At 38.6% G+C, this 16,334-nt stretch overlaps 1 long non-coding RNA gene across 2 annotated transcripts in view; it reads right to left on the bottom strand.

Moving 5' to 3' along the window:
* Window positions 1-7,194: 7,194 nt before the first annotated feature.
* The window catches only part of LOC147366177 (uncharacterized), a 49,043-nt gene continuing 39,903 nt past the window's right edge, over window positions 7,195-16,334 (bottom strand). Inside the window, exons 2-3 of one of the 2 annotated variants that reach the window (XR_015132415.1) lie at window positions 15,798-15,875; window positions 7,195-8,090 (exon numbers count right to left, since the gene is read on the bottom strand). This is a non-coding gene — a long non-coding RNA (uncharacterized LOC147366177). Of the gene's footprint in view, window positions 8,091-11,873; window positions 12,294-15,797; window positions 15,876-16,334 lie in introns of those variants that run through there. The other variant, XR_015132414.1, reaches the window with a different exon arrangement.

A 16,334-nucleotide genomic window follows, 5' to 3' on the forward strand; every position in this document is an offset into this window, starting at 1 on the left:
GTAACATTATTTGCCGCAGAGTTATATAGTTATCGAAGAAGGCGATGGCACCCCACTCCAGTACTCTTGCCTGGAAAGTCCCATGGACAGAGGAGCATGGTGGGCTGCAGTCCATGGGGTCGCTAAGAGTCCGACACGACTGAGCGACTTCACTTTCACTTTTCACTTTCATGCATTGGAGAAGGAAATGGCAACCTACTCCAGTGCTCTTGCCTGGAGAATCCCAGGGACAGGGGAGCCTGTTGGGCTGCCGTCTATGGGGTCGCACAGAGCTGGACACGACTGAAGCGACTTAGCAGTAGCACTATATAGTTATGCTGAAGAATAAAGGTAACAGAAATCTTAAAGACCGTTCTCATTGGATATCCTTGTGCTTTACAGACAACAAATGAGCTTATTGCTACCCTGTGATAGATCCAGCACTAGAATGTTAGCCTCCCAGTATTCAGCCCAGTGTTTTTCCCACGTTGCTTGAAAACTGAGTTCTTGGGGTTTTCCAACATCAACTTTTAGAATGATGCTTTAACTGTTTCCCCTTCGGCTCAGAGAAGAAACAAGGTTCCCTACTCTGTTTCACTACCCTGCCCAATCTTAAGCTTTGCCTTAACACACTGCATATTCTTTTAACTATTGAGTTGATAACAGGAAATAGCTCTTCAAAAATGTAGGAAAGTGAGACAAACACTACAGCAGGTGATGAGAATCAGGTGCTCACTCATCTCCATTGTTCCTGTCCACTTTGGAAGTTTTATCTCAAATACTTCTTAAGAGGAAGGACATTTGACTCATGCAACCTGGAAAAATTCTTAAGAGCGTTTGGACTTTGCGACCTTCTGCCATATTCCATTCTCTTCATTCTGAGTAAAGTTAACCACATATTGTTGACTAAAGAATTTTCTCTAGGCTTTAGATCTCTTCCTAAACTAAGTGGACCAATTTCATCTGCACTCTAACATACTACTCATCCATGAGCAAACATCCAAAAAGCTCTAAAGATGTGTATTAAATCAGAAAGTTTTCCAATTCATTAACATTGAAAAGTGAAGCATGGTCATTATATTCACTGCCAAATTTCTAGGAAATTGACCGAGTACCTGACTTCGTAGTCATTGGCTATGAAGAAGAAAACTGGAGCAGCAAAACATAAAGCAGCTAATAACTTGATAGCAGTGAAAGAAGAGCCAAAGAGAAAACTAGTGATGAATTACAGCAAGGCCGTCTCACTGTATCTGGTTGAGTAAGTGCTAGAATGGGAAATCCAAGATCAAGTTCCATGTTCCATGGGTTATGTTACATAGAGTGCCAGGAGCACTTGCAGACTTAAGAAAGCTTCCATTGGCTTTCTTTTCATTCCACAACAGAGGGGAAAGAAGATACTGCCAGAAAGTGCCTGGGCACCTTTGAATTTGTATGAGGATACAAGAGGCTCCTCAGGCTGTTTATTACTGTGGTTGGATTTTCCACCGAGACCAGTTTTGCAGGTGGTTTTTCTAAAACAGCAAGCATTGAGTCTGGCTGACATTCCAAGCTCTATCCTCATTCAAGTAGATACTAAAAACTTCAGCATTGTCTAAGGACCACAGTTAGATTTCATAATATCCAGAGATTACCAAATTCTTTGTACAACCTCTCATTTTTGACATTTTCCACTGCGCTTTCAAACTTTAAATATGTCATTGCTATTTTTACCCCTTCTCTAGTTTATTTGGTCCTTAAAACTGTTGCTTAAGTTAATTTCTTCATCAATGGGAGAAAAATATTACAGAAAGAAGACATTCTCAGATAAATATTTCCTAGCTAGATTCTGTCCAGTGGAGTTACAAGAGGTCCATGATGGAGACACCTCTGAGCAAAGCTTGAAGGATACATAGACACATGGTTTATAAGGTTTGGGATCTACGAATCATAGCTATGCCCTGGCAGAGACATCAAGATGGCACTTTTATTGGTGTGTTCCAGAAAGGCACTGGACAACAGAAGAGGGGTATGTGTCTGAAGTTCGGAGCTGACAGAGAGGTGGAAGGGGCTTACCCAAATCAAACAGGGGAGGTGACCAGGAAAAGTCAGTGGATTATATAGGTCCTCACTGTTAGGGCCTCCCTGTCCATCAGCCCTTTACCCCTGGTTTTTGGCCACTTCCCTGATATCACCTGGCCTGCCAACAGCTAGCAGAGGCTACCCCAGGGAAACACGGAGACGCTGATGTGTGGAAGTCATGGTGGCAGCAAGATCAGGTTAGGTTTCAGTGAAGCCATTTAAGTCTCAGTGGAAAGATTTTTTTTTTTTCTGCTCAATAACACATTCATACCAACTGAACAGGAAGCAGACAAGTTCAGTACAAGTTCAACTTGCAACCCCACCTCTTCCCTGTGCCATGGTTTAAGACAGGCTGCAGGACCTAAACTTAGTTTCACATTACACCCACACATACTTTGGCTCCATTGTAAAGAGAGGTCAGCAGACAGCATATAAAACATGAAATACAAATCAGAGTTCTTGTGGACACACTGCCAGGAGATCTAATCACTGGCAAATTCTACCTCTCAGGACTGTAATCTTTGGCTCACCTCCGCTGCCTGCCCCAGATGGCCTGAAGGTGGAGAGTGCAAGACCAGGCCCTTCTATATCCCAGGACTCACGCTCATCACGTTCTCAGTGACAAACAATCTGAAGTGACAGTGTGACAGCAAAAGCAGATGGCAGTCATAGTTTTAGTCATTTCTTGTATTTCTCTATTTTTTTACAAACCAGGAAGATGGCTGATGGTATGTGAAATCAGATGTCAGTGACCAGCGGGGAGAACATTCCAGCAATAGTGAAGGCACAGGGGTGAACAAAGTCAGCTGGACATGACAAATGTCAGATTAGATCAATAGTCAAGTCATACACATGATAAATAGAAATGGCAGCGAAGTATAAGGAAGGGGGTAGATATGTATATTTGATGAGACCACACCAGCATTTCAAAGGTTCCTGACACAGAAAAGGAATTCCAGGATCAAATGGAATCAAGAAAAACTGGGTTAAACAAAGCCAGATTTCTTTGTGCAGGATTTCTCAGAGCCTTTAGTGTGCTGTTGTATATCACAGATCTCCGAGAAGCAATCTCACCTTTTATTATGGACATTTATTAACATCTCATGGGACATGTCTTCATCTGATAAATACTAAACAGTTGCAATAGTGTGTGATTTCTATACAATATGAGGCTTTAAGAAAATAATTACCAACATTTCTATTCATTCCATTATTTTAAGTTCTACCATTTATTTGAGTAATGATAGCACTAAAGGATCCAACAGACGATGTTCGAAAAAGTTATCTAAAAAAGTGAAAAATGATGTAAAGCAACTAAATTTTGATCTAACAATTGACCAATAAACCATCATCCTTATAAAGTCAATGCTTTCAAAAACAGAAAGTAATTTCTGGAAAATACTGAACATGACTGAGTAAAGATTTACAATGTAAAATAACTTGCAGGAAAACTGCCAAGGAGAATAACTTATATGTGGCTTCAGAAGAATTATGTAGTTGATGAAAGATTGTAATTGGTAATGTGCTTATTATATTATCTCCAGTAATAGCTACTTCCTCATTAGCTCGTGTATTAAGATGCTCACTTCCTTTAAATAGTCACTGATGTCTCAAATATCAGCCTTTTGGGTTTATTATTTTTTTTTACTGTAACAATATGGGGAAAGACTACCCCTGAGATTAAAAAGCAAAAGGCCCATGAACATGCCGTGTAACATACTTTTGAAAACTTGAAAATCTACAAAAGGAAATATGAATAAGGTAACAAATTTTAAATGATAATAAATTGTTCTCTTGAAAAGAAATGGAAAATGTTTTAATACTGTTAGCAAAGAAATGTTTTCAGAAATGTAGACCTGAATATTATTCAAAACTATTTTGCTATTTAATATAGTTTGTAGACAGATAGATAAGCCCTTGAGAAAGTATTTTTGCTCACTCATGTCCAGCTCTTTTATGACCCCATGGACTATAGCCCACCAGGCTTCTCTGGTCATGGAATTCTCCAGGCAAGAATACAGGAGTAGATTGCCATTCCCTTCCCCAGGGTATCTTCCCAACCCAGGGATCGAACTTGGATCTCCTGCATTGCAGGCAGATTCTTTACTGTCTAAGCCACCAGAGAAGCCTAAGATAAGCCCCTATGAAGCATTATTACCTTAAATTAATTAAATTTTAATTAGTCAAATTTGCTTCATCTCTGAAATATAAATATGTTTGTATATTTAGTTACTAGAACAGTGGTGTGAGATTGAGATGTTGACACTGAAAAAGAATGCCTGGTTGGATTTTTAAACTTGCCCTATGGTACTTTGGTCTTCCCTGATAGCTCAGCTGGTAAAGAATCTGCCTGCAATAAGGGAGACCTGGATCAGACCCTGGGTTGGGAAGATCCCCTGGAGAAGGGAAAGGCTACCCACTCCAGTATTCTGGCCTGGAGAATTCCATGGACTGTATAGTCCATGAGGTCACAAAGGGTTGGACACCTCTGAATGACTTTCACTTCATTTCACTTCACTTCACTTCACTTCACTTCATGGAAACTTAGGGCTTCCCTGAAACCTCAGGGCTTCCCTGAAACCTCAGTTGGTAAAGAATCTGCCTGCAGTGCAGGAGACCCTGGTCCAATTCCTGGGTCAGGAAGATTCCCTGGAGAAGTGATAGGATACCCATTCCAGTATTCTTGGACTTCCCTGTGGCTCAGCTGGTAAAGAATCTGCCTGCAACGCAGGAGACCTGGGTTCAGTCCTTGGGTTGGGAATATCCCCTGGAGAAGGAAAAGGATACCCACTCCAGGATTCTGGCCTGAGGAATTCCAGGAAATAAAGTTTTGGAGAAGGAAATGGCAACACACTCCAGTATTCTTGCCTGGAAAATCCCATGGACGGAGGAGCCAGGCAGGCTACAGTCCATGGGGTCGCAAAGAGTTGGACATGACTGAACAACTTCACTTTCTTTCTTTCTATGGTACCTTGGAACATGAGATTCTGACTAGCTCTCTTACATACACAGACATGTGTGTATTTATGTATAAGTGTGTGTATGTGTGTGTACATATGTGTATATGCATTCCTTGGTTCTTTCACTTAAACTGTATTGGAGGTCAAGTTGTATCAATGCATGTAAGGCTGCCTTATAATGTTTTAGATGGCTGCTTAATATTCCATTTTATGGCTATTTCATAGCATAATTAACTGGTTGTCTGCTTTTAAAATGATAGATTTTATTGGATTTTGTTTTTGCTTTCACTATTACAGAAATGTTACAAAATATGACGGTAGATACTTGAATGTTTCTGAGTATGTCCATATGATTAATTACTAAAAATAAAACTTCCAAAGCAGAGTCTGTGCATTTTTGAGTTAGCTAGATATTTTTAAAATTTATCCTTCCAACAGGTTTTTACACCAAGACTAACTACCCTCAAAACAACCTGATTCCCCTTTTCTGTATCTGGCTCTTATTTTTGGACTCCAGCCTGTTCCATAAATTATTGTAACTTTACAGTTGGCTTTATTTTCTCTAGAGTGAGTTTTCTTTCCTTATTCGTTCCCATTCTGACAATTCTTGCATGTTTATTTTCTCATATGAAATTTAGAATCAGTTCGAATAGATCTAAAAACTTAGCAAGAATTAATATACTTATGACATGGAATTTTCTATTCAAGAACAAGCTATGTCTTTCTATTTATTCACCTGTTTTATATTTTCAGTAGAATTTTTAATTTTTATTTATATAAATCTTGCATACTTTCTTTTTGTATTACTTCTAGGTATTTTATCTCTTTCTCTCTATTGTAAATGGGACATTTCCTTCCAATATATTTTTACCCAGGTGCATAAAAATTTTTTTGATTTTGGCTTATTAATTACTAATGTTTTCTTAGTTGTTTTATGGATGTAAGTTTTTCAGTTGATTATCTTGAATATTCAAGTATGTGATTATATCATTTGTAAGTAACTGTCATTTTACCTCCTTCTTTCTAATTTTATACAGTCAATTTTTAAAAATTATTTAGTAGCATTGGCTAGTCTCTCTAGGACAAGAACAAAAAAACATTTAAACTCTATGGGCCACTTGAATACCAAACTCCCTAACAATATTTCATCAATAAACACCTAGGTGGTGAAACAGAGAAGGCAATGGCAACCCACTCCAGTACTCTTGCCTGCAAAATCCCATGGACGGAGGGGCCTGGTGGGCTGCCATCTATGGGGTCGCTAGGAGTCGGACACGACTGAGCGACTTCACTTTATTTTTTCACTTTCATGCATTGGAGAAGGAAATGGCAACCCACTCCAGTGTTCTTGCCTAGAGAATCCCAGGGACAGAGGAGCCTGGTGGGCTGCCATCTGTGGGGTCGCACAGAGTCGGACACGACTGAAGCAACTTAGCAGCAGCAGCAGCAGGTGGTGGAAAATTTTTGTCTTCCTCTCCCATAATGATGTCTCACTGTCCAGATGCTTCTCATTTCTAGGTTATTTATTATCCTAACTTTGAGGAAAAGGGAATAAAGAAGCAGTTTCTTCTTATGTAGCAGTTTTACCTAAATTGTCACCCCAAACTCTTTTTGGTAGATTAAATTTAAAGTTCATGTTTCTTTTTTTTTTATTTTATTTTTAAACTTTACATAATTGTATTAGTTTTGCCAAATATCAAAATGAATCCACCACAGGTATACATGTGTTCCCCATCCTGAACCCTCCTCCCTCCTCCCTCCCCATACCATCCCTCTGGGTCATCCCAGTGCTCTAGCCCCAAGCATCCAGTATCGTGCATCGAACCTGGACTGGCATCTTGTTTCATACATGATATTTTACATGTTTCAATGCCATTCTCCCAAATCTTCCCACCCTCTCCCTCTCCCACAGAGTCCATAAGACTGTTCTATACATCAGTGTCTCTTTTGCTGTCTCGTACACAAGGTTATTGTTACCATCTTTCTAAATTCCATATATATGCGTTAGTATACTGTATTGGTGTTTTTCCTTCTGGCTTACTTCACTCTGTATAATAGGCTCCAGTTTCAGCCACCTCATTAGAACTGATTCAAATGTATTCTTTTTAATGGCTGAGTAATACTCCATTGTGTATATGTACCTATAGAGAAACTACAAATCTTAAAGCTCCATGAAGCTAAAGAAAACATCTGACCCTTTTGAAGCATTCCATGAGATTTTAATGAATTTCCTCTGTTTTCAGTGCTTTGGATGTCTGTATGGAATACTGAAATAGAGAGCTGCTAGTATAGCAAGATAATCAATTGAGAATTTATTTTCTGACACCTTAAGAGAATAGCTGAGCTTGAGATCCAAGTCTGGTATTCCCTAACACAGAAAGTAATTTGTGACTTTGGTGTTCAGGTATGAAACTGAAGATGTAAAGCCACCTGAAGGCAATTCTTCATTTAGTGTTTTTTTGGAAATATGAACTTTCAGGAAAGGCTGATGTTGAAGTTTGAATTGAGGGAAGGACCTGACACAGAAAGGATGAATATCCTAAGACTGGGAAGAGATCAACTTAGAAGGGGCATCCCCTCCTACAGCAAAGATTCGTACTCCATTTCCATGCTGCACATAATGGGGAATGGCTGTGTGACATCTTAACTTGGTTTTCGATACGGGAGAGCTAGGACAAAGACTAATATCGTCAAACTTTGCTTAAGAGATGCAAGCCCAGGGCAGTAAGGGTAAGGAAAACAGGGAGAGGGAGTGTGGAAAGATGAGAAACAATGTGAATTGAGAAACAATGAATTATGAACAGAATCCCACTTCAGAAAGCATGAAGATATCACAGGCTGCTCAGCAGGCATGTTCAGTTGGCATGAAGGTCTTCTCCTGGTGAGTTCGCAAGGAGGAACTACACCTTGTAAAAGTCCACACAGACAAAAAAAGACAGGTAATTGATCTCGGTTCTCTCCCATTTCTCAGTGGTCAAGATTCTCCTCCTAGAGAAGTAACTCTCTGAACGTCTGTGTTTCTCTCCCACTGGTCCCTTGGTGGCACTCAGAAAATCATATTCCATATCCTGCCAGATAGTGTATCATCCAAGCCTGAAATACAAAGGCAGTGATATTCAGATGGAGCATCAGCCAAGGGAGGTGAAGGAGGAGACAACTGGGAGAGCTGGAAAAGTCATACAAGGTTTGTGTTCCCATGGAGTGCAGGGCCAGGCCCGAGAGCAGCATCTGCAAAGACAACCACAACTGCGCTTCAGTCTCACTGTTCATACACATCTTTGTATGATCCTAGGGATCCAAACCTGACATCTCAGAGACCAGAGGTTCAGAGTCAGATTTAATAAGACATTTTTGAAACAGGGCAATGTGACATCTATTCCCATTGAAAGTTGGGAAGGAAATTCATTATCAGCTATACTAGAAAAAAATACAGCACAATCATATGGCATTTAACAAGGGCTCATTTAATGATTCAAAATTCTTTCAAATTCCCATGAACCTTCCTAAAATTGTTCAAGGAGAGCAACAAAGAATTTTGTTGACATTCCTCACTTTGAATTTAGAAGAAAGGAGCAAAAATATCACAAAAAAGAACTTATCTGTTTGTTTCTATTGTCATCCTTACCTTCATTTAATTTCGAGATGTGACCTCCACTTTCTAAAGAGCAGTGTCTTAGCTCAGATTCCAACAAGAGCTTAATATGTGTTAGACATTTTCATTTTTTCATTTGATCCTCATGACAACCCCTTATGGTTGTATTACTTGTCTATATTTCATAGAATCTAACTGTAGAGAATGAGTTCTTAGATTAAGTTGCTCGAAGTCACATTGCTGGTAAATAGCACAGACAGATCTTAGAAAAGATGAAAAGTACCCAAAATAATCGATCACTAATGCATGTGAAAATATCAAAGTGAAGAAAGCACTAAGAATTACATAGACTATTTTTCCTTACCTGTTATGAACCTTAAGAAAAATTTAATTATAACTTTGTACCAATATGAAGTTAATCATATGAGACTCTTTTTTTCTTTCAGTGAAACACTAGCATTATTTTTTTTAAAAAAAGAATTAGCACCAAGTAATAAACTTTTTTTAATATTACTCAAATTAATAAATCCATTGTCTGGAGAGGTCAAGCATACATCACTACCAGGAATTGCAATAGGAACTGCAATTTTAAAATTTGATCAAGTTAAATGTTGTCTGTTTGTTGCAGACAAAAAAATGACATTCACAAATGAAATGGTCACATCTTTTCAGCATGAGTCCTTATTTTTCAGTATTTATTGTACAAGTATTGTGTGTCATATTATGAACTTTATTGCAGACTTTCATCATCACTGGGTATGATGTTGAAAATGGGGCTTTGTTTTCTTCCACGTTGGCTCAGAAAGGGCAGTCACCCACATGTGAGTGGACTGAGCATGATAATGAATCATGGAACAAAGGGCTATCATTTTATTTAGCACAAGTGGAGAAGGTTTCATTTGCATAATCACCTAACTTTTTTTTTTTTGTCTCACAACTTTGATGTGACATAGAGTAGTCACTGGGATGTTTTTGTTAATTTAGAAGAGTAACTCTAACTGTGATAAGGATGCCTTGGAATGTGGCTTAAAGAGGTGCCCTTCAGGATAAAGCACTCCACCTTTTAGAAAGGGCAAGAATAGTTTTTCATTTTTATATGTAAGTTTGCTAAAAGAGAGTGCATTATTTGTCAGCATAAAGTCTATTGTACTTTCTATTCAGTCATAGAAAGCTGTAAACAACACAGTCAAATGTACACAAATGCATTAATCTCAATATTGATGTAAAATTAGTGTGATGTAAGAGTGCTTAGTCATCTCTGACTCTTTGCAACGCTATGGACTGTAGCCCACCAGACTCCTCTGTCCATGGGGTTTTCCAGGCAAGAATACTGGAGCAGGTTGCCATTCCCTATTCCAGTGGATCTTTCCAACCCAAGGATTGAAACTCCATCTCCATGTCTCCTTCATTATAGGTGGATTCTTTACCTCTGAGCCACTGGGGAAGCCAAACTCAATATTGCTCTGTCTCAAATCTATAAGACTAGTTCATATTCACCTGAAGCAATTTATTCTAAATTAGCCAAATATACACAGAAAATCCAACTCTTATCCCAACGTCCTGATGTATTTGTAATAAAACAAGGAATCTGCTTTTTTCTTTCCTTAATTTCTGGTGAGTATTTATCATGTGTGGTATGAAAACAAAGAATGTGAAAAACAAAAAAATGATGTCTTCTAAACACAGAATCAAAAACCTCATTTTGACATTGCCCCTATAGAACAGCCAGGGTGATTTTCCTATAATATAAATCTGATCACATCACTCTTCCGAGTGAAGCCATTTGATGACTTCTCACTTCACTTATCGAGCAAATGCGCATCCTACTTGTAGCCATATGACCACTTGAGTTAACAGTCCAGCCACACTGCTCACCTGCCATGCCACTGCGCATCGTGCTCTTTCCTACTTTTGTCCTCAGCTGATGATACTGTCCATGCCTATGACACCTTCTCTATTACTGCCTATAGAATACAGCACCTACTTGCCTTTTTACTTCTCAGTCTCCCCCTATAAGCTGTAAGTTCCTTGAAAGCAAGAACTGGAATTTGTACCATGTTATATCTCCAAGACCAGGCTTAATGCCTGAAATATAGTAACTGCTCATTTATAGAGTGAATGAATGGAGATCTTACTATCCTCGAACTACTTACAAGTGATTAACATGTGACAGGGCAACTGTCGAGGTTTCTATTAACCTGTAACAGACCAATCATATGATATTCTGATTTGCTTGACATCTGTTATGGTAAAGGATGAGTGGTTCAGTGTTCCGTTTCCCAGACTTCCCTGAAGTGAGGCGTGACTAGATATATGACCTTGAGAAGTTAATTCACCTTTCCATGCCTGAGTTTCCTCATCTGTAAAATGAAGATGCTTTCTTGTGATGTTGTTGGAAGGATGAAATGTTAATGAAGCATGAATGTTGTTTAGCACTGGGCTGGAAATATAGTAAAAACATAAGTGTTTGCCATTATAATCAGTGCTTGTCACACACAAAGACTGCCAGTAAGTTGTGTTTCACTTGAAAATTTTCACCTGCACAATTATCTCACTCTTTTTTCTCCACATAGAGAAAGACAATTTCTAAGGTCCTTTCAGCTCTAAAATAGGCTGTAAAATGTGTCCAGAAAATTATGCATTTGTACTAACCCAGAATGAAAGAGAGCAATGTGGGAGAGACTCTCAAGATGGCCTTGATGGATATAAAGAAGAGGGAAGCAGTACATTCCAAAAAAAAATTTCCAAAAGAGCAGTTATGGGGGACCAAGGGCATAAAAGATGATCTGACAAAAAGCATTGCATTTTCATTTCTTCTTATTAACTGTTTCAGTTATCAGAGAGGAGATACCTTCATGATGACTTTAGCCTTTGTGTGTTGGTAATTTCAGTTATCTGCACAGACAGAGGAAGACAATAAAATAGTTGGTCTCTAGTCTCCCTGTGGAAATAGAAAGGATCCTATTGTAGAACTTACAAAACCACTGTCAAATTAAGCTGAGTCATTTAGGATTACATTTGGTGGCATGGAACAGAAACCAACCAGGGCAGCTTAAACAAGCAGAAGGCTATAGATCTCATTTTACAAGGACTCTACAGGTGGACAGTCCAAGGCTGAAACAATTGTTCAAGGAAAAAAGCTCTTTCTGTACCATATTTTGTCATCCTTAACATGGGATCCTTTGTCTAATGATCACAGGATGGCTGCTGCACCTTCACGTATAAAGTTCTCATTCCAGGCAAGAGGAAAGGGAAAGGGCAAAGGACAACAGACACATGCCATGTGAGATTTTTCACCTTTTATTAGAAAAAGTGGTGTTTTATTTTTTGGAAGCTCCACCAGTAGACTTTCTTAACATTTCATCAGCCAAGAGTGGGTCATATGACCACCACTAGTTGCAAGGAATTTTGGGCACATTGCCACTTTAAACAAAAGCATGGAATTCTTATACCACAGAGACAGATAAAATAGACTCAGTGTAGGGAATTAGCATGTCTATCACAAGCCTCCTAGTCAATAAAGTAAATTAGGCTTGACTAACACACAAGGAAACACATAATATAAATGTTGTTTGGTGACATCTGAAGTTAGATTAAGAAAAACAGGCTGACAACAAGACAACAATTCTACATTGCTTAGAAATTAATCAGATTTAACCTTCCTTCTGCTTCGACTCCTTGGCCTCGCTTCCATCTCCTGTCCCCTGCCCAAAAAGAAAATTGCATTTAGCACACCAAAAATCTATTACCACTGAGCCAAAAACTTTCCAAATGGATTTATATGCCATGTTATTTAACATTTTTCAAGTTAACAACTCTCAATTTTTTCTACTCATTTTTCTCAGATCTTTGTAACACATTTTTATGTGAAATTTGTCACAGTGTTTCTCAATTTCTTTCCTTTCTACCATTACTCTTCTGAGGGTGACAGAAGTAAATGTTCCCAATTGTTAAGTCCCTGGAGATTCTAGACTGCAGGATCCACAGTTACTCCTTTGTCTTTTCAATATTTTGTGATACACAGTCTAAAATATAAGGAAGCTCAGTATAGGGAATGCACAGCATATATAAAGGAAATCTCTAGAAGTAAATACTGTGTTGACTTTAAAAAGAAAAGTGAGGAAATGTGAAGGCCAGCAAGTTTCCTATGTGTAACTATGCATCTAATTCCAAATAGTTGTACAACATCATTTAGGGGATATTCAAAACATAATCCAAAGAGATAGCCCTAAATATCCAAAGCTCTAAATTTTCTAAAACAAGAAAATATCCAGAAAATTCAAAGCCAAATTTCTTGTATCAAAAATTGCCCTTGAACTTGGAATGCCAAAATAATATCATGAAAATGCGTGAAAGCTTGACACAATCTGCTGAGAGGCAAGAAGAGAATCTGGCATTTTACCCTTATATTTTGGCTATTGATTATTTCCAGATAACTTAAGGAACACTGCCTGTGCAAATCAGATCCTCTAGATTTTAGGGATGATCCAACAGGCTCCAAATGCTCCTTTACACAATCACTGAGACTATACGTTTGTGAAGGAGTGATAATCACATAGGAATTTGATCAAAATTCTAGCCTAGGATGAAGAAATATATTTAATCACTGCTGCAAAATCAGTTCCATTAATACAGAAAAGTTGTTTTCAGGTTGATAAAAAGACAAAGCAATCCATGAAATCATAGTTCAAGACTTGGATGGATACAAGTTACAAAACCACTCAAACCATTCTCTGCAATCTAACAAGAAAAACAGGTACTTGAGCACCAGGAAAGGTGTGCACTGACCTCATGTCTTCAAGGACAAAAAATTGTTTGTTCTTGTTGTTCTTGCTGTTGCTGCTGGGTTTTTTGTTTGTTTGTTTGTTTGTTTATTAATTTTGAATGTTCTCTTAAATTGCTGAGTAAAATGTTTTTAGTTTCTCATTCCATGTTCTGGAGGTAAAAATACATCTACTGTATAAATACAATAATCCAAGTTCCAGGATCAGTTAAAGAAAATTAATGACACATTTGTCCAGACCACATGCCAGTATGGCTGGTTGAAACCAGGGTCAAAGAAAGCATACTCTGTTAATAACGGTAGAGAAAAAACAACGGAAGCTGATAATAAACCACTAGCCCATTGGAAGAGATATATTTAAACAGGACCAAAAGAAATGCCAGTCTGTTGAGAATGAAAATCTGGAATCACTTTTCAGTTGGCTGAAAAAACAGAAAATACCAGTATATGCAAATGAGAGAGTCTCTCCTAGCCCACTATCAGATTCTGCCTCTAAAATGTAACAATTTATATTTTAAACTATGTTACAACATCAAGTCTGTGCTGTTGAGCTATTGATATTCACCATGGAAGAGACGATAATCACTATATTTCCCAGCCATCTTTGCAGCAAGGAGGAAATGACATGACTGAGTCCCCACCAATGGGGATTTGAGTTGAAGGAAACCTTCCTACTAGCCCAAGCCAATTAAAATGTTCATGTGAGTTGTCCACACTCCTCTCTGCTATCCACGTGGCTAGAAGTAAAGCCCTCCAAAATGACAGTTTCAAAGTGAAAGCGACCCAGATCCCTGAGTCACTGTTGGAACAGAGGTTCTGAACTGACTTGTTTGACTTGTCTCATTCTGTGCCAAGAGCAGGACAGAGTTGAGTTACAATTAGGTTTGAACTTATTTGAGTGTGTTCTCATATTTCTCTCTACTTAGAGGAATGAATGGTCACACTTGTGAAAACGGAAATTTTCTTTTCTTCTTTCATTTCTCTTTTAAAAATTTTAAAAATTCTCTTTTAAAAATTCTTCTTTCATTTCTCTTTTAAAAATTCATCAGTTTGACAAGTGAAGGACAATAAGTGCTCTTTATCCTAACATGATTGAAAGTGAAAGTGAAATTGACGTCGCTTAGTCATGTCTGACTCTCTTCGACCCCGTGGACTGTAGCCTACCAGGCTCCTCGGTCCATGGGATTCTCCAGGCAAGAATATTGGAATGGGTTGCCATTTCCTTCTCCAATGCATGCATGCATGCATGTTAAGTCACTTCAGTTGTGTCTGACTCTGTGCGACCCCATGGACAGCAGCTCACCAGGCTCCCCTGCCCACGGGATTCTCCAGGCAAGAATACTGTAGTGGGTTGCCATTTCCTTCTCCATTAATAGCATGACTGGTCACATATTAAAAAACTGATACATGAGTTCATTCAGTTCATTATTGAACACTGCTGAGTATCAGGTACAGTTCTAGGCATTTGGCACATGTCAGAGAACCAAACAAATAAAGAGCACTGCCTTGAAGGAATGTAGATTTCTGTAAATTAGCAAATTATGTTAAAACAATACCTCTTTTCAAAAAAAAAAAACAATCATTCTCTTGATCAAATAGTTTTAAAGAAGAATTTCTCCAACAGTTCAAATTTTTTAGTTAGTGTGATCTTTATCAAATGGCATTACCTTCACCATCCCCATCTCCATAAAGAAAACCTGCTAAATATATGTACCTCTTAATTTTCTGTGATATCAGAGCTTTGACTTTAACTGGTTACAACAATTCATATTTGTTTACCATTAAGTCTTCAAAAGTGAGTGCTATTTTTGGTTCTCACAGGTGTTCTTTTCATGAAGATGAGATAGCAGCAAATGATGTCAAAGAAATTAAAACAAGTAATGAGTTTAAGAGACTGGTTATGCACCTTCCTTGTGGGTATTTAAAGAAGAAAAAGGAAGATGTTTCTCATTGTAACACTGCTGCTGCTGCTAAGTCGCTTCAGTCGTGTCCGACTCTGTGCGACCCCATAGACAGCAGCCCACCAGGCTCCCCTGTCCCTGGGATTCTCCAGGCAAGAACACTGGAGTGGGTTGCCATTTCCTCCTCCAATGCATGAAAGTGAAAAGTGAAAGTGAAGTCTTTCAGTCATGTCCGACTCCTAGAGACCCCATGGACTGCAGCCTACCAGGCTCCTCTGCCCATGGGATTTTCCAGGCAAGAGTACTGCAGTGGGGTGCCATTGCCTTCTCTCATTGTAACACACTTGTATATTATAACACTGCTTTGCATATTACTATCAAACCTGTCAGGTGTCATTTCAATGTTCTTAATAGCTTCCTCATGTTTTGATCATAAGAGGTAGCAACCTGTTGCCAAGCTTGAGTATCTGTTCTCTTTCAATATGGAAGGACTGAAATTATCTGGTAGTTTTGAGTTCACTTACCTGTTATCTTTTTTTCCTGGCCATGCTGCATGGCATACAGGACCTTAGTTCCTCAAACAGGGATTGAAGCCATGCTCCCTGCAATGGAAGCGCAGAGTCTTAATCACTGGACCACCAGGGAAGTCCCTCATAATCGCTCTTAACCTCAAATATTAAGTCTTCAGAGACACCTTGCCATATATTTACTGTATTTAAAATATCAAGAGAATGAAAGATATTAGTAGAACCATTAACATAACAGAAAATTCTAAATTGTGTACACAGCCAAGCAAAACTTGTCACCACAAAATATCTCTTTGGCATGTAGACTATTTTGAGATGAAAAATATCAAGGCCCAAAGGACTCAAGAAGGAATTTTGACCTTCCTCCTAATTGCCTTAAAAAAATTTAGATAGAGGGCCTCTTCCAGAATAGAACTATCACCAGAGATATCTGCTAAGAATAAGGGCTAGGGTTGGTGGGGGGAACTCAGCAGAGCCTAGAGATCAGAGTCCACTCTTTGTCCCATTGTCTCCATGAAGCCCAGCAAGCATTTA

The sequence above is a fragment of the Bos grunniens genome, chromosome 9 (assembly GCF_055505025.1).
Source record: "Bos grunniens cultivar Pamir isolate PY7600 chromosome 9, Bosgru_T2T1.0, whole genome shotgun sequence".
In the NCBI taxonomy this organism is placed as follows: Eukaryota; Metazoa; Chordata; class Mammalia; order Artiodactyla; family Bovidae; genus Bos; species Bos grunniens.